Source organism: Tamandua tetradactyla, chromosome 8 (genome assembly GCF_023851605.1).
Source record: "Tamandua tetradactyla isolate mTamTet1 chromosome 8, mTamTet1.pri, whole genome shotgun sequence".
NCBI lineage: Eukaryota > Metazoa > Chordata > Mammalia > Pilosa > Myrmecophagidae > Tamandua > Tamandua tetradactyla.
In genome coordinates this window covers 92,641,819-92,658,245 of record NC_135334.1, presented here as the reverse complement: position 1 = coordinate 92,658,245, position 16,427 = coordinate 92,641,819, and the positions used below count along the sequence as shown (strand labels likewise).

The following is a 16,427-nucleotide window of genomic DNA, read 5'->3' as shown; positions in this document are numbered from 1 at the left end:
TTTTGGATGGATGCCCTAGTTCAAAGTCTCTTAGTGCTTGTTATTAGATTACAGTGTAGCCTTTGCTTTTTGTCAAAATTGGAGAATTAAGCCCTTTATTATGCCTCCATGCCTGGAGTACTTGGGCAAGTTATAATCATGATAATAGAGTAGTTTGAAGGGTAAAGAATGGAATGGGAGCTGGACTTGGCTCACTCTTCTTTAAACTTGTGAAGAAGCTCCTAAAGCTTTTCCCATCACTCACTCGTTCATACATGTACAAGTTGTGGCTCAAATTTTACCTTTTCTGTCGTTACACTGTAAAAAATGATTTAGTTAAATCATTTCCCATCATATTACTGGATTTGTTTCCCTCAATTTCATTTGCTACCTAAATTTTTCATTTTTTGTATATTTGTTTGAATCAAACCACCCTGAACATTTCCACAACTATTATCCTAGTCGGAGTTATTACTGACTCTCTTCTAGACTATTTCAGTTATTTGTTAATTGGTCTCCCAGCTTCCATTTTTGCTTTCCTTCTGTCTATTTTCCATAGAGCAAATGGGGATCCTTATAATAATGTAAATTAGATCACACCAATGAATGTCTTTGCTTAAAACACAGCTTTGGCTTCCTGTTATACCTAGTAATTGAAACTACTAGTTTCTGTTTTTTTCCCTTGGAGATAAATATTAAGTTTAATTATAAAAAGTCCATATTGACGGGTAGATATTTTAGGATTTTTTTTTTTAGAGAAGGTTTTTTTTGATAACTAAGCCTAGGAATTTCAGTTATTCTTGATTTTTATCAAAAACAATTTCACTAGAAATCCAGAATAAAATTGCTAGGTTGAAATGAGGAAGTTTGTTGATATCATATCCTCCACCTAAAAATATAACTTGGCACAAACAGAGCAGGGAGACAGGGTAAGAGGCTATTTCAATAATCTAGGCAAAAGATGATCGGTGGTCTAGGATGGTAGCAGAAATATAATGCAGAAATGCTCAGATTCTGGGAGTATTTTGAAGATAGAGCTTATAGGATTTTATGTACATATAGAACCATCTGACAGAGCTACTCCCAAATATTGCTACCTTTCTGACAGTTTATAATTGAGTTAAGATTTTCTAATTTAATAGAAATAAGTAAAGTAAATTTGCCAGATATACCTACAGTGGTGAAAGTATGAACAATCTTCCCTCTTATAGGAAAATCTTACTATTCATTTGTAAATTAAACTTGTATTTAAAAAAAAAAAATCTTTTTTTTTTTTTTTAACATGGGCAGGCACTGGAAATCAAACCCAGGTTTCTGGCATAGCAGGCGAGAACTCTGCCATTGAGCCACCATGGCCCGCCCAACGTTTTTTTTTTTTTTTTTAATTAGAGAAGATATAGGTTTACGGAGAAATCATGAAAAAAAAAAAACAGTGTTCCTGTATCCCACCTCCCACTATTAACACTTTGCATTAGTGTGGTACCTTTGTTACAATTGATGAAAGAATATTATAATAGTACTATTAACTATAGTCCATAGTTTTGCATTAGGATTTTTGTTTTTCCCCCAGTATACCGCAAATCTGTTTTAGTTTACTGAAGCTGCCAGAATGCAATATACCAGAAATGGAATGGCTTTTAAAAGGAGAATTTAAGTTGCAAGCTTACAGTTCTAAGGCTGTAGAAATGTTGAAACTAAGGCATCCAGAGAAATACAACTTAACTCCAGAGAAAGGGCCGATGAAGTTTGGGTTTTCTCTCTCAGCTGGGAAGGCGTGAGGGGACCTCGGCTTCTAGCCTTTTTGTTTCTCAGGGCTTCCCTGGGGACATTTTCTTTCTCTGTGACTGTGTTGGTTCTGTTGGCTCTGTTGGCTCTAAAGCTTTTTCCAAAATATTTCCCTCTTTAAGGGCCCCAGTAAGCAACCTCACGTTGAATGGGTAGAGACACATCTCCTTGTAAACTATCTAATCAAAGTTCCACCCACAATTAGGTAGGTCACATCTCCATGGAAACGATTGAAGAGGCCCCACCCAGCAATATTAAATGAGGATTAAAGAACATGGCTTTTTTGGGGTATACAGCAAATTCAGACTGGCACAACCACCCTATTATTAGCACCTTGCTTTAGTGTGGTACATTTGTTATAATTCATGAAAGGACATTTTTTACAATTGTACTATTAACAATAGTCTGTTGTTTACAATAGGATTCACTGTGTTGTACAGTCCAATGTATTATCTTTTAATTTATTCTAGTAACATATATATGACCTAAAATTTCCCCTTTGACCACATTCATATATATAATTCAGTACTGTTAATTATACTCACAATGGTACTATCTTATGACCATCCATTTTCAAAACTTGACAATAATCCAAATAGACATTTTGTACAAATTAAGCATTAATTCCCCATTCCCTACCCTCATCCCAGAACCTGCTAACCTATTTTCTAGATTCTTAGTCTATAGTTTTTACATGTATTTTTAAATGCAGTGAATACTTTTTCATACATTAATTATCTGTGTCATGTGCAGTGCCCATTAAATAATTGACAGGTGGTGAAACTTTGAGAGACCATATTTTATAAAATTTATTTTCTTCAGCATACTTATTGTTTCCCCATAATCTTCAATTATTAAGGGCAATGTCCTTAATTAGCCTATAAACAAATGAAGAGGGGACAGTATAGCTCTTATTTTTATTTTTTTAATGACATGTAGAAGATAAACTTACCAAATTGAATTTCTTGTGTTCACATAATTTGCCACATGTTGGGTGAAAAAAAAAAATCACATAGCATGTATAGTGTAGCTGCTCTTAGGTATTTTTCACATACCATGTAGTATGTAGATACTAAAATGTGAAATTTAAAATATGTAGTGAGTGGAGTCTTTTTTTTGATCATGAAATACAACTTAACACAGAGAAAAGTACAGGAAGCATTTATAATTATTTAACAGATACTTATAAAATACACTCACATAACCAGCTGCTAGGTTAGGAAGTAGGACATTTCAGTATCTTAGAAATCCCCAATGTACGGAAGTCCCCTGTTCATAACTCTTTCCTTCCCTCCATTGGTGACAATTACCGTAACTTCTAATAATGGTTTTCTTTACAGTTTTACCACTAGGTAAGCATTCTTTTTTTTTTCCTCAGAGACTTGTATTATTCAAGGAGTTATTTTGTAGAACTGCTTTTATATTTCTCCCTGCTGAGCAGTTGAAAAGAACATTTTATCACAAAATATATAAAATTTCTTAATCACTTTTAGTAGTGCTATATATAGTTCAGTTCTGTTTTGATTTTGCCTGTGAAAGCATTAACATGGTTCTAACTTTCAGGAAGTTTGCAGACTGACAATTGACACTGATCTGAATATGCAGTATACATAGTGGTTACAAAAATGAATTAATTTTGGAGTCATTTTAGATTTACATAAAACTTGCAAAGATTAATTCGGAGAATTCTTAAATACCCTTCATCCAGCGTCTGTGGTTATGTTACGTAACTGCAGTAAATTTTTCAAAACTAAGAAAATACTACATTACTATTAACTAAACTATAGATAGACTTTAATGACATTTCCCCAGATATCCTTTTTCTGTTTCAGGATCCAATCCAGGATATTCCTTTGCATTTAGTCAGCTTCTCCTTAGTCTTTCCTCCCTGTCATCTGTGACAGTTTCTTAGTCTTGGTTTTGTGACCCTAAGAGTTTTGAAGAGTACTTGCCAGGTATTTTTTTAGCATGTCCCTGAATTTGGGTTTGCCTGATGTTTTCTCTGAAACAATTTGGGTTTGCCTGATGTTTTCTCTAGATTAGACTAGGGTAGAGGTTTTGGAGAAGAATACTTCAGAGGCAAAGTACCTTTCTCACTTCATCATATCAAGAGTTACATGATATTAAGATGGCTAATCATGGGTGATGTTGACTTTGGTTGAGGTCATGTCTGTCAGTTTTCCCTTTTCAAGTTCTGTTTGTTGGAAGCAAGTCACTAAGTCCAGCTCACACTCAAGAAGAGTGGAACTAAGCTCTCCTTCCTGGAGGGGAAGGTATTTACCTATATTATTTGGAATTCTTCTGTAAGAAAGATTTGTCTCTTCTCTCCCATTTGTTTATTTAATAATTTATTTCATTATGGACTTATGGGTATTTATTTTATTCTCTGGGTTATAATCCAATATTGGTATTTATTTTGTGGCTCGAATTATTCTAGCTTTGGCCATTGGGAGGGTTGGTAGGTAAACTTTCTTAAATAATATAGTTTAGTTTTTCTTATTTTTGAGGTTTGTATGAATGGAATTATTGTGTTTTTTTGCTTCTTGCCTTTTTTTCTCAGTTCAACATTATTTCTAAATTTTATCCATGTTTTGTATAGTTCTAGCTTGTTCATTTACACTGCTGCTAGAATTTCATTGTGTGAACATACAGTTTTTTCTTGTTTGGTCAGTGAATGTCTAAGTTATTTCCTGTTTGGGGTTTTTATAGGCAATGCTATTATGAATGTTCTTGTGCACATATCTGGTGAACACATAGACTAGTGTCTCTAGGATATATGTCCTGGAACGTAGTTGCTGGGTCATAGAGTGTGGTTATCTTCAACTCTGCTATGTAATCCCTGTTTTCTCCAATTGTACCAATTTACATTCATCCCAGTAATGTATGTGTATGTGTTTAGGTTCACATTGTTCCATATACTTACTAATACTTAGTATTGTAAGAATTTAAATATGCATTGCCCTGAAAACTAAGACTGATCCTTTTTTTCGTAAATTTATTGGCCTTTCGGTTTCTCTTTTGTGACACTCATGTCTTGCCTGTTTCTCTTTTAGATTGTCTTGTCTTTCTTTTTAATTTGTAAGAGTTATTTATCCTGGATTTGAGTCCTTTGGCTACACTATGTTAAAAAAAACAATTTTTTTTTCTGTGGCTTATTAAATTCTCTTTAGTGTCTGATGAGTAAAATTTCTGAATTTTACTGTAGTCAAATATATTATCTTTCCCCTTTATGTGAATTTTACTGTAGTCAAATGTATTATCTTTCCCTATTTCATAAGAGGTGGCATCTTTGTAAAATTAAGCCTTTGAGTCCACAGACATGGAAAAATATACTTTATATTCAGGTATTCCTTACTATTTCTCAGTAAAGTTTATATGATTTTCCCCTTGACTTTTTGCTAGATATATTATTAGGTACTTGATAGATTTTGTGTATATGTGTTATAAATTTTACCATTCTGAAAATCATATTCTCTAACCATTTGCTGCAGACATACAGAAATACAACTGATTTTTCTGTATTGGTATTATATCCAGCAACATGTAAAACTCTGTTATCTGCATATTTGGATTTTTAACTTTATCTGTAAATAATGATTGTTTTGTTTCTTCTTATTTGATCCTACCTCTTTCTTTTCTTTTTTTTGAGTTATTGTGATGTCTAGGACTATAATTGTTAAATCGAAGTGGTGATGGTAGACATCCTATTTTTTGTTTGTGATCTCAAAGGGAGAACTTTCAAATTTTTATGATGATGTTTGTTTAGAATATTTGTTGATACCTTTGAATAAGGAACTTCCCTTCTGTTCATAGTTTGCTAATAATCTCTCCTGGGATGAACATATGATTTTTTTACTTTAATTATTGATGTGAACTGCATTTTATTCATAACTAAGTTTGGTTTACTATTTTGTTTAACATTTTTTGTTTATGAGTGAAATTGGTTTGTAATTTTCTTTTCTCATTGTTCTCTTTTCTCAGTCCAAAGTTATGGTAGTTTCATTGGGGGAATATTCCTTCTTTTCTCTCTGGAAGGATTTGTGAAAATTTGTAATATTTCTTCCTTAACTGAAGCTATGAAGCCATTGATCCTGCAGTTTTTCTTGTGGGGGAATATTTTTGACCATTAATTCAATTTCTTTAATAATTAATAGACATTTAAGATATTTTATTGCCCTCTGGACAGGGGAGGCTGTTGAAAAGATAAATTTTTCTTTATCTTCCAGGAAATGATGCTTGTTCCCTATTCCTTTTGTTCCTTTCCTCATAACTTTAAACCTGTGCTGTCCACTTTAATGGTTATAAGATTATTTAATTTTCTGTTTAATTTTTAGTCAGTTTTGTAAGTTGTATTTTTCTAAAAATTTTTGTCTACATTTAAAATTTTCTTTGTGAAAACTTACTCATAATGTTATTTTTTAAATGCTTGTTTCATCTGTTGGATGTCCCTTTTTATTCCTTTTTAAAAATTTTTTTTATTAATAAAAAAAAGAAATTAACACAACATTTAGAAATCATTCCATTCTACATATGCAATCAGTAATTCTTAACATCATCACATAGATGCATGATCATCATTTCTTAGTACATTTGCATCGATTTAGGAAAAGAACTAGCAAAACAACAGAAAAAGATATAGAATGTTAATATAGAGAAAAAATAAAAATAATAATAATAGTAAAAAAAAAGAAAAAACACAAACAAACAGACAAACAAAAAAAAAACTTATAGCTCAGATGCAGCTTCATTCAGTGTTTTAACATGATTACTTTACAATTAGGTATTATTGTGCTGTCCATTTTTGAGTTTTTGTATCTAGTCCTGTTACACCGTCTGTATCCCTTCAACTCCAATTGCCCATTATCTTACCCTGTTTCTACCTCCTTCTGGACTCTGTTACCAATGACATATTCCAAATTTATTCTTGAATGTCTGTTCACATCAGTGGGACCATACAGTATTTGTCCTTTAGTTTTTGGTTAGACTCACTTAGCATAATGTTCTCTAGGTCCATCCATGTTATTACATGCTTCATTAGTTTATCCTGTCTTAAAGCTGCATAGTATTCCATCATATGTATATACCACATTTGTTTAGCCACTCTTCTGTTGATGGAGATTTCGGCTGTTTCCATCTCTTTGCAATTGTAAATAACGCTGCTATAAACATTGGTGTGCCAATGTCCGTTTGTGTCTTTGCCCTTAAGTCCTTTGAGTAGATACCTAGCAATGGTATTGCTGGGTCGTATGGCAATTCTATATTCAGCTTTTTGAGGAACCGCCAAACTGCCTTCCACAGTGGTTGCACCATTTGACATTCCCACCAACGGTGGATAAGTGTGCCTCTTTCTCCGCATCCTCTCCAGCACTTGTCATTTTCTGTTTTGTTGATAATGGCCATTCTGGTGGGTGTGAGATGATATCTCATTGTGGTTTTGATTTGCATTTCTCTAATGGCCAGGGACATTGAGCATCTCTTCATGTGCCTTTTGGCCATTTGTATTTCCTCTTCTGAGAGGTGTCTGTTCAAGTCTTTTTCCCATTTTGTAATTGGGTTGGCTGTCTTTTTGTTGTCATTGAGTTGAACAATCTCTATAAATTCTGGATACTAGACCTTTATCTGATATGTCGTTTTCAAATATTGTCTCCCATTGTGTAGGCTGTCTTTCTACTTTCTTGATGAAGTTCTTTGATGCACAAAAGTGTTTAATTTTGAGGAGCTCCCATTTATTTCTTTCTTTCTTTAGTGCTCTTGCTTTAGATTTAAGGTCCATAAAACCGCCTCCAATTGTAAGTTTCATAAGATATCTCCCTACATTTTCCTCTAGCTGTTTTATGGTCTTAGACCTAATGTTTAGATCTTTGATCCATTTTGAGTTAACTTTTGTATAGGGTGAGAGATACGGGTCTTCTTTCATTCTTTTGCATATGGATATCCAGTTCTCTAGGCACCATTTATTGAAGAGACTGTTCTGTTCCAGGTGAGTTGGCTTGACTGCCTTATCAAAGATCAAATGTCCATAGATAAGAGGGTCTATATCTGAGCACTCTATTCGATTCCATTGGTCGATATATCTATCTTTATGCCAATACCATGCTGTTTTGACCACTGTGGCTTCATAATATGCCTTAAAGTCCGGCAGCGTGAGACCTCCAGCTTCGTTTTTTTTCCTCAAGATACTTTTAGCAATTTAGGGCACCCTGCCCTTCCAGATAAATTTGCTTATTGGTTTTTCTGTTTCTGAAAAATAAGTTGTTGGGATTTTGATTGGTATTGCATTGAATCTGTAAATCAATTTAGGTAGGATTGACATTAGTCTTCCAATCCATGAACACGGTATGCCCTTCCATCTATTTAGGTCTTTTGTGATTTCTTTTAACAGTTTTTTGTAGTTTTCTTTGTATAGGTTTTTTGTCTCTTTAGTTAAATTTATTCCTAGGTATTTTATTCTTTTAGTTGCAATTGTAAATGGGATTTGTTTCTTGATTTCCCCCTCAGCTTATTCATTACTAGTGTATAGAAACACTACAGATTTTTGAATGTTGATCTTGTAACCTGCTACTTTGCTGTACTCATTTATTAGCTCTAGTAGTTTTGTTGTGAATTTTTCCGGGTTTTCGACGTATAGTATCATATCGTCTGCAAACAGTGATAGTTTTACTTCTTCCTTTCCAATTTTGATGCCTTGGATGTCCCTTTTTATTCTTGATATTATTTATTCTTTTCTTCATTTATTTTTTCCTTGATTGTGTCACTAAATACATTATTAGTTTTATCAAAAGAACCAGTTTTTTGGCATTGTTGATCCTCTCTGTTGTATGTTTTGTTTCTAAGTCATTAATTTATTCTCTGGTCTTTATTATTCCCTTTCTTCTGTTTTTCTTATTTTGCTTTATTTTTATAATTTCTTGAGATGGATTCTTGGTTTATTTTTTTTTCAACCTTCCCACTTCTCTAACTTATATATTTAAGGCTATAAGTTTCCCTTTAACTACTGTTTTATGTATCTAACAAGTTTCAGTATGATCAGTATTTTCCCCCTTCTCTGTATTATCAGTTTGGTATGCAGTTAGACTGTATAACTTTTCAATTGCTATTGTCTCAACATGAGTCAGGGTTAGCATCTTTTCTTTTTTTATGAACTGCCTACTCAGATTTTCTGTACATTTTTCCAAAAAGTTGTTGATATTTTTTCCTTTAGGAACTGTTTGTTATATTTTAGGGAAATTAGCTCTTTCTCTGTAATAAGTAGTAATTTTTCCCCCCAGTTTTTCATTTTTCATTGACATCTTTATGGTCAAATTATTTTTATTTTTATTTTCAGCACCTAAAATAGTGCCTGATAGGTAGTATACTCCCAATGAATAATTGTTGAAGAAATGAAGAAATTTGTAAGCTTTTGCCTTACAAAAGTTATTTTTAAAAATATTTACAAATTTGAATCTCTTTTTTATGGCTTCTAGATTTTGGATCGTATTAGGAAGGCGTTTCTTACCTCAAGGTTTTTGTTTTTGTTTTGTTCTATTTTTTACATTTGAATATTTAATACTTTAAATTTTAATCCTTATGATAGATTGTGAATACATTTTTCTATGAAGTGTTATGCATTTTCTAGTAGAAGAGTAAGGCAATTGGAAATTATATACTTTAAAAATACAAAATATATATATAAAGTATAACAAAACAAGACTTAGTTACAAAGCTATAGTTTATCTTTGAGACTTAAGAAGTTTTTTTTTGCTCTCCTGAAAATAATTAATAGGCATTTAAGATATTTTATTGGCCTGTGGAAAGGGGAGCTGTTGGAAAGATAAATTTTTCTTTATCTTCCAGAAAGTAACGATAATGTTCCTTATTTTTTTGTTCCTTTCCTCATAAACTCTAACCTTGTGCTGTCCACTAGCCACCTTGACTTTTGAGCCCTTGAAATGTGGCTAATCCAAGTTGATATGTGGTAAATATAAAATACACACCAGATTTCACAAATACTATTTAAAAAATGTAAAACACCCTCTTGATATATATGTTTATTTTGGATGCATGGTCTGGGAATTGAACCCAGGTCTCCCACAGGAAAGGCAAGCATTCTACCACTGACTGAACCACCCATGCACTCCTTGCTGATATTTGGTATTGATTACCTGTTGAAATGACAACATTTTGGATATATTGTATTACATAAAATATATTGAAATAATTGCAAGTTTCTTTCTACTTTTAATGTGTCTGTAGAAAATCCTAAATAACATACTTGGCTTGCGTTCCATTTCTGTTTGGTAGAGAACACTCACCCAACACTTAGACATTCTTCCATTTTGTCAGTGAAACAAACGTACTTGGTTTCTTTTGTCAGATGAGTTTTTTTTTCCCCTTCTCATGAATCAGTAGAGATTCAAGAATGTTATCTTTTTGTCTTTTGGATTTTTTCCTTTTGATACAGATGGAGACCTTCTTTCCTATTTTTAGCTTTGTGTTACCATCTCCCTCCTAGTTTTCAGGGTAGTCTTTTCTCTCCATCTCCTCCCAACTTACTTATTCAACACTCAACCACATGATTTTTCAGTTTAACTTGAAATACTAATGTATTAGCTATTCTAGCTTGTTTTATTCTGTTTCACAGTTTAAGCTGCTCTTTGATAAAATAATGGATATTTCAAGTTCTAGTCATTGGTGCATTCATTCAGTAAATGCATTAGAAGTTTGAGAGTAGAGTATGACTAAAATAAGTATTCTTGCTTTCAAGGGAATTACAAAGCTGCTAGTCATCTGGTAATAAGTAAATTAATTGATGTCGGTACATGTTATAACTAAATAGCAGTAATTATCAACCTCATGATAAAATTAAAGAAAACAGTGAAATAAATTATTATGCAGAAAGAAATAACCCAAGATTAAGGAAGAATGTTGATATTTATAATAGGTTGACTATGTCAGTTTAGACACTTTCCACATAACTGTTAATATAAAAGTATATTATAGTGAATTAGCACTGCCTAGGTTTGAGTCTTGATTCCACTGCTTGTAAGCTACAGTGAGCTTGGATAAATTATATAACCTCTGTGCTTAAATTTCTTCATTTGTAATATAATCATAGGATATATAATCATGGGATAATCATAGTTGTTACTTTACAGAATTTGTGAGGATTATATCAGTTAATGTGTATGAAATGCTTAAAGGCATGTTTTACATACATATGTATCTATATATGTATATATAGCTACAGTTATTTGTTATAACTTTAACATAAATATTTTCCATGGTTCAGTCTTCAAAATTTATTTCACTAATAGCATAATATTTTGTTCCATGGAGATACCGTAATTTATTTTTCTTTGATGTTCATTTTCATTTTAGAGGAGCTATGTCTATAGTGTTGAACTCAAATCACTGTTTCTTCATTTACTTATGTTTCTTGAATTTTTAAGATCAGAGAGAACATAGATGATGTATTAGTTTCCTAGAGATTCCACAACAAATAACTACAATCTGGATGGTTTAAAACACTGGATACTTATTCTCTCACAGTTCTGGAGGCTAGAAGGTGTTGGCAGAGCCATGCCGTCCTGAAGACTCTAGGGAAGAATTCTTCCTTGACTCTTCCTGGTGTCTCTGAGCAATCCTTAGAATTTCTGGGCTTTCCTGTGTGTCTGCATGTGTTCTTTCCAGTCTTATAAAGACACCCGTCTTTGGCTTTCAGGTCTACCCTAATCCAGTTTGATCTCATTTTAATTTAGCTATTTACATCTGGAAAGACCCTATTTCCAAATAAGGTCACTTTCTGAAGTTTTTGAAGGAGATGAATTTTGGAGAGACATTGTCCTGGTACCCATTTGCAGCAAGTTGAACATCCTTTTTTTCCTGAGATTAAATTTAAATTATAAATGGATGTCTATCACAAAAGAAGCTAAGAGCTTTTAAATTAATTCTTCTCTTATTGGTATGCAAATGTTGTCCAATCTGAATAGTTTAATTGCCCTCTTTTGAAGAATTTTAAAGTAGCTACGGCCTTTCAGTCTTCACTGGGTTACTTTATATTTGGAAATTTTTGGCAGATGATACACAGTCCTCATTCAAAAGCTAGCTATATTGTCTTTCCCAGCTTGAATTAAGGGAACATTAGCATTGAAGTAGTCATTTTGAATTAGCATTTAGGAAATTATTTCCTGCTCAATGTTTGTCATCAAATGAAGTTTTATTTTAAAAAATTAATGGAGCATGTCAGTGCAACAGCCCTGCAAAAATAGTTGAAGTAAAGGGTTACTTTGGAGCAAGCTTTTTATTATCATTTGGGTATTATATGCAGATAGTCTTTTAGAAAACAAGAATATGATGAATCTTAGAAGGTAACAGGCAATTCAGTATTACTGACTACTTAGAATTAATCTTATGCTATACCTCTTTGGGTTAGTTTAGGAATGGAGCAAGCAGGTGAATTGGAAGTGTGAAGAAAAGACCACGTACACTGTTAAAATATGTTTCAAACTATTCATTATATATTTGTCAGCACGTGAGAATAACAGTTCACTTGAGATTTTCAGAACAAACATGTTCTTCAGTGAATAAACTGTATCTCATAATCACTTAAAAAAATCTACATCAGGTGGTGCAATGGTGGCTCAGTGGCAGGAATTCTCACCTGCCAAGCCCAAGACCCGGGTTTGATTCCTGGAGCCTGCCCATGCCAAAAAAAATAATAAGAAGAAGAATAAAAATCCAAATCCCCCTTTCAAAATAATGTTATATCCTTACAAGATGTAGCATTGTGCTTGTGGAATAATATTTACAATTCTGTATCTTTATCTCTTTGTAAAATGTTGTTTTGTTTTAATCCATTTGATTTTGTGACAAATAGGCAATGCATTATGGTGTTCAATAAGTTGACTCATTTCTCCTATCATATATATCTATATCTTGCACCATCGGAAATAACTTCCTCAAGGCTGTACAGCAGCCCTCATTCCCTCTTGTTAAACGCATGTTCAGTGAATGAGTTCCATAAAGCAAGGTGCTTTTAAATGTTGTGGGGAAGAAAAAATTAACAAATATATGCCTCTGCATTTATTTTAGTCTTTTGAGTAAGTGGGTATACATTTACTATGTTATTAAGGGCCTTTTTGGTTACCACAGCAGAAACTCATTTAAACTGGTTTAAGCAAAAAGGGGAGTGTATTGGTTTACTTAAAAGTAAAGGTTGGCCTTGGGCATGGTTGGATCTAGATGTTAAAATAATATTACTAGAATGTATCTCATATTATTTATTGTAGCTCTGCTTTCATTCCCAGGCAACATCTCCTCAATTGGTGTTAGAAATGGCACATCAGTGACAGGCTTTCATTTCATTAGTTTAACAATCACCATTAGAAGCTTCCTTTCCAGATAATTTCATCAGAAGTCCTAGGGTTAACTCTTGATTATCCAGACTTGGATCCCCTCGAGGTTTGGGGGGATGGGGTGGATAATAAATAGGGAGATAAGTGGTGCCGAAAAGAAAGAATGCTGAGCAAACAAGGACAACATAAAGTCTACGAAAATAAAGAAGGTAAAAATGTGATAAAAATTTTTAGTTGAAGTAAAATGGACTCTGACAGAAGGTGCTCCTGAAAAGCTTCACAGAGAATGGAGTATTTGAATTGGGCCCTGAAGGACAAGTAGAATTTTTCCAAGGCATAGTGAAGAAAGAAAGGACTTTCTAGGTTACTTATTTAAAAAGTTTGGCACTGAAAGACGAAAATTAAAATGAAAGCAACTGGAGTCTAAAGGGGAATGTTAAGTACACCCCCCACCCCACATATGGTGAAAACTTGAGCATTTTTATGTCAGAGGGCCAAAAGCAAGTAATGGAGAAATTAACAATGCAAAGAAGGGAATTACTGATAAGGAAGTAGATGGGGAATTTAATGGGATTAAAGTTCTAAGTGGAAAAGTCAGCCTTAGAAAGGAAAAGAAAACTGTTTATTCTAAGGAGAGAAGATGGTAGTATGGAGGTTAAAATATGGAGAAACTTGTTAAATAAGTAGTAAGTGGTTTCAGTTGTGTGTTTTAAAAGTGAGAAGAAAAGGTTTTTAGTTATCTGTTGCTCTGTTGCAAACCACTCCAAAATGACTCTGAGGGTTATTGAGGTCACTCATGTGGTTGTAGTTATCTGGACTGTGCATAGGTAGTCTACAATGGCTTCACAAATGTCTGGTGGTTGGTGTTGGCTGTGGGCTGGTCTTTCTCCTCAGAGTCTCTCATCCTCAAGGAGGATTCACAGGTCAGTGGCTGAATTTCAAGAAAAGAATTGCTGAAGCAATAAAACCTCTGAATAGCCTAGGCATGAAACTCTCAAAATGTAATATGTGCTGCATTCTATTAGTCAAAGCAAGTCACAAAGTCAGTTCCGATAAGAGGATGGAGAAATAAACCCAATCTCTTTATGAGAAGAGCAACAAAGTTACATAGCAAAGGGGCATGTGTACTGGAATGGGAGGAATTTGTTCCTAATCACTCCCTACCTCCACAACATTTTATTGTGAAAAATTTTAATCATGCAGCCAAGGTGAAAGAATTGCTAAGTGAATATCCACATACCTACCACCTTGATTTTATTTTTAACATTTTCTTTTACTTTCCTTATCACATATTTATCTATCATCTCTCTCTGTCCATCAATCATCTTATTTTTTGATACATTCCAAAATAAATTTCAAAATGAGTACTTTGTATGTATTCAACAAGAATTCAGTATTTAGTGTTTTCCTTTTTTTAGAAATAAAAATATATATATTTTTAGAAAGAGTAATAAATATTTGGAAACAAAAGCTAAAGAATTACTAGTCTTTATGTCTATACATGTTTTTTAATCTTTGCATTAGTGTGGTAACTTTATTACAACTGATGAAAGCATATAATTGTACTATTAACTATGGTCCATAGTTTACAATAGAGTGAGTTTTTCACCCAGTATACACCCTATTGTTAACCCTTTGCCTTAGTGTGGTAACATTTGTTATAATTCATGAAAGAACATTTTTACAATTGTACTTTTACTATAGTCTGTCATTTGTAGTAGGGTTCACTGTGTTGTACAGTCCTATGTATCTTCTAAATTTTATTCTAGTAACATATGTCTGACTTAAAATTTCCCCTTTTATCCACATTCACATATATCATTTGGTTCTGTTAATTACACTCACAATTGTGAGCTACATTCTATTTCCAAAACTTTATAATCAATCCAAATAGAAATTCTATATAAATTAAGCATTAACTCTCTATTCCCTACCCCCAATCCTCAGCCCCTGGTCACTTGTATTCTAGATTCTAACTGTGAGTTTGCTTATTATTTCATATCAGTGAGAACATACAATATTTGTCCTTTGTGTCTCATGTATTTCACTCAACATAATGTCCTCAAGGTTCATCCATGTTGTTGCATGAAGCAGAACCTCATTTGTTTTCATGCTGAAAATATTCCATTGTAGGTATATACCACATTTTGTTTATCCATTCATTGGTTGATGGACATCCAAGTTAGCTTCTGTCTTTGGCAACTGTGTATTCTAGTTTGCTAGCTGCCGGAATGCAACACACCAGCGATGGATTGGCTTTTAATAAAAGGGGATTTATTTTGTTAGTTCTTCAGAGGAAAGGCAGCTAACTTTCCACTGAGGTTCTTTCTTACGTGGAAGGCACAGGATGGTCTCTGCTGGTCTTCTCTCCAGGCCCCTGGGTTCCAACAACTTTCCCCGGGGTGACTTCTTTCTGTATCTCCAAAGGCCTGGACTGAGCTGCAAGTGCTGAGATGAGGAATGCCGAGCTGCTTAGGCTGTGCTACATTGTGCTCTCTCATTTAAGCACCAGCCACTTAAGTCAAACGCCACTCATAGCAGCAGACACGCCTCCTAGCCGACTGCAGATGTAATTAGCAACAGATGAGGTTCACTTACCATTGGTTTATGTCCACAGCAACAAGACTAGGTATGCTCACCTGGCCAAGCTGACAACTGAATCTAACTATCACACTGTGAATAATGCTCCTATGAATATCAGTGTGAAAATATGTGAACTCTGTTTTCAGTTCTTTGGAGTATATACCTGGTAGAAGGATTGCCATGTCATACGGTAATTCTATATATTTAGCTTTCTAAGGAACTGCCAAACTGTTCCTCAGCAGTTGCACCATTTTCATTACCACCAGCAATGAAAGAGTGTATCTATTTCTCCACAACCTCTCCATACTGTAGATAATAGTTTGCATACAGTGAAATCTTAAGTGTACTTTGTACCATTTGTCTTGCAATCTACCACAGAAGAGAGAAATTTGGAACAGCTTTTCAGTGGAGTGTCAGAAATTCAACCATAGCTGAATAAAATAATTGTAAAGCAATACTCAAAGATGGTTTTGAATACTTCTTCATGTTTTCATTGGTAGTAATTTTTTGTTTAATATTTTCTCAGCACTTAGGCTTTTCAGATGTATTATATTAATTTAAATTTACTTTGGGTCTTTCACTACCTCCTTTCATCAAACATTTTTTGAGTGTATACCTTAGACAAGCACCATGCTAGAAAGGACCATGGGATGTAAACATTGTCTCTCTTGCTTTCTAGGTATTCAAACTAAATGTATCTCAAACTGGATCAGATTACTGAGAGATAATACTGAATGCTTATGTTCA

The 16,427-nt window shown here is 33.6% G+C and overlaps 1 protein-coding gene and 1 long non-coding RNA gene across 2 annotated transcripts in view; one reads left to right on the top strand and one right to left on the bottom strand.

The window, feature by feature from the left end:
• The window catches only part of LOC143644735 (uncharacterized), an 80,415-nt gene extending 78,497 nt beyond the window's left edge, over positions 1-1,918 (bottom strand). Inside the window, exon 1 of the long non-coding RNA XR_013156837.1 lies at positions 1,647-1,918. This is a non-coding gene — a long non-coding RNA (uncharacterized LOC143644735). The remainder of the gene's footprint in view (positions 1-1,646) is intronic.
• The window catches only part of PIK3C2A (phosphatidylinositol-4-phosphate 3-kinase catalytic subunit type 2 alpha), a 195,882-nt gene that overhangs the window by 7,738 nt on the left and 171,717 nt on the right, over positions 1-16,427 (top strand). The window lies entirely within an intron of this gene.